Source organism: Triticum aestivum, chromosome 7D, assembly GCF_018294505.1.
Source record: "Triticum aestivum cultivar Chinese Spring chromosome 7D, IWGSC CS RefSeq v2.1, whole genome shotgun sequence".
Classification (NCBI taxonomy): Eukaryota; Viridiplantae; Streptophyta; class Magnoliopsida; order Poales; family Poaceae; genus Triticum; species Triticum aestivum.
In genome coordinates this window covers 272,107,468-272,109,851 of record NC_057814.1, presented here as the reverse complement: position 1 = coordinate 272,109,851, position 2,384 = coordinate 272,107,468, and the positions used below count along the sequence as shown (strand labels likewise).

Sequence of the window (2,384 nt, the reverse complement as noted above, 5' to 3'; positions counted from 1 at the left end):
CTTAGTATTTCCTCGACCCCCTTTAACAGTACGGTGTTTCCTATGACTCAAGAAAGGGAAAATGAAACTACGAACACAAAAGTCTTCACGCTTCATGTTCCTCAAATGAATACCAAGTCTTCGAGGTCACACCAATTTCTTCACTTTCAAAGTCTTCAGAAAGTCTTCAGTCGAAGAACTTCATTTTTAGGGGTCGACTTTCTTTGTAAATATCAAACTCCTCATAGATTTATAGACCTGTGTTCACTCATAAACACATTAGTCCCTTAACCTATAAGTTTTCAATACACCAAAATCACTAAGGGGCACTAGATGCACTTACACGCCCCTATTCGTACCCCTAGTACTCACTGTCAGATTTGTTGCCCCGACACCCACCCTATGGCAACCACCGCCCGACATCGACCTCACAATGGACGAGATGGTGATGACGACCCTAAAACTAGTTTTCATGTATTTTTTATTTCAAGTTTAGTTTGAATGCGTGGCCTTAAGACTTTGTGGATGTTTATGTAATATATATCATTTTTAGAATATTTGCAATGACTATTTGGGTCAAAATTCAAAAGTCCAAAAGCAAAAAAATGATATCCAGCGATCGATTAGGCGCACTGACGGCCGGACGACCGCATCCACATGCGCATGTCTGTTTGCCGACGCAAAACAGACACAATCCATGCAAAAATGGATGTTTGTTTGCTCCCGTGCGTTGGAGTTGCCCTAAGCATTAAGGGCATCTCCAACACCGATCCTCAGACCGCCCGCATCCATTAGGACCGGGCTATGCGGACCGTGGAAGCCATCCAACGCGGGCATGTATCGGTCTACCGAGCGGTCTGGACGTGTTTCCCCCCGCAAATTGAAGAGAACGTGGGGGGAGTTTTGCGGGAGTCTGGACAACAAACACGTAGGACTCCGACACCCCCGGTCCACCCAACCCCCCTCTAGGCCCATTTCCTACCACTTCGTCTTTTCTCCCCTTGCTTTGCATCCGCACTCTCCACCTCAGCCACCGCCGATGTATGTCTTCGGCCGCCACAAAGCATTACCGAACGTCCGCAACCAGCACTGACGCGCCCGCTCGCCTCTATGACGGCGTTGTCCACCCTGGAGCCGTTTGTACCTAGGGACACTCCGCTCCCTTGTAGACGACCTCCATGGCGGATCACGCTCGCCAGGGTTCGGTCAAATGCCTTTGACCTTATTTTCGAACGCTATGTCGTTTTTTAGAGTACGAAGCATGGCGAGCTACTCGACCATGGATGATGAGTTGTTGTGCGATGCGTGGTTGGGCGTATCCATGAATTTCGTAGGCAGGAGCAAAGGGGGACCTTCTAGCAGCAAGTGCATGAATTGTTTCACGCATGAAAGTATATTGCGCCCTAAAACATGTACATCATTCAACAATGCAATGTGAGGTCGTCATCGTATCACCGATACGCTATCCAGACCAGCGTCACCAAGCTTTGTAACGTGGTTCGTCAGCTGGAGACAAGGTGGCTATTGCACGCGACAAAGGACGAGATCGTAAATTTTGCTTCCTCTTGCTCAACTTGTTGATTGATTCGTTCACTCAATGTTGGTCTACACATTATGTAGTCCGCACGCGTTGCCGTGATGTATCACAGGACAGAGAGACGACCTTTACGTACACACACTGTTGGATGAAACTGAAGGGGGAGTATGTGTGGGAGTGTATGATCCGTTGATGAAAAACTTGTTGGACATCCGATTAATCTAGTCAAATTTGAGACATTGTTGTGTTAGACTTAATTTGTATGCTATGTATGGATGATTTGTGCTATTTTCTATTCAAACTTTGATGAGTATCGTCCAGTTTGCATGAATCTCATCTGGTTAGTTTAAATATAGTTGAAATGTATGCCCGCATCATTTGATGGCGACCTCCTTGTCCATGTCCGCTGACTGGTCTCGCGGACGGATGCGGGAACTGCAGGTCGCGGTTTGAGATGCCCTAAGCACCCAAGACAGGAAAAAAAAAACCAAGACAGAGCTGCCCTCCCGCGCAGAATTACTGCACTGCCCCCGACATCAATCTCACGGGGGAAACCTGCCGCCGGCAACTCATATTCTCGGTCCGCCGCCGGCTTCCCATTTGCTCCCCCGCGCAGCTCGCAGGCAAGGAGGGGGTTCGATCCAATCTTTCTTTCCACTTCCTCCTGAGTCCTGAACTACCAACGCGGCTGTAAATCTCTGCCATCGCCGTCCGCGTTCTTCCTCATCGCAACATCGTGCCCCTCCGCAATATTTGCCCAGTGGGTTCTAAGGTACGAGCTTGTTTTTTCATCCCGTTATTAGTTAAGCCCGTCGGCCTCGACAATTTCTGCAGCTGGCATACCATCCAGATCCGCCCCTGATTGATA

The 2,384-nt window shown here is 48.6% G+C and overlaps 1 protein-coding gene across 1 annotated transcript in view; it reads left to right on the top strand.

Moving 5' to 3' along the window:
- The first annotated feature begins 1,995 nt into the window (after window positions 1-1,995).
- The window catches only part of LOC123165311 (signal peptide peptidase-like 1), a 4,493-nt gene continuing 4,104 nt past the window's right edge, over window positions 1,996-2,384 (top strand). The window contains exon 1 of the mRNA XM_044582938.1: window positions 1,996-2,288. The gene's annotated coding sequence lies outside the window, so the exon portion shown is untranslated. The remainder of the gene's footprint in view (window positions 2,289-2,384) is intronic.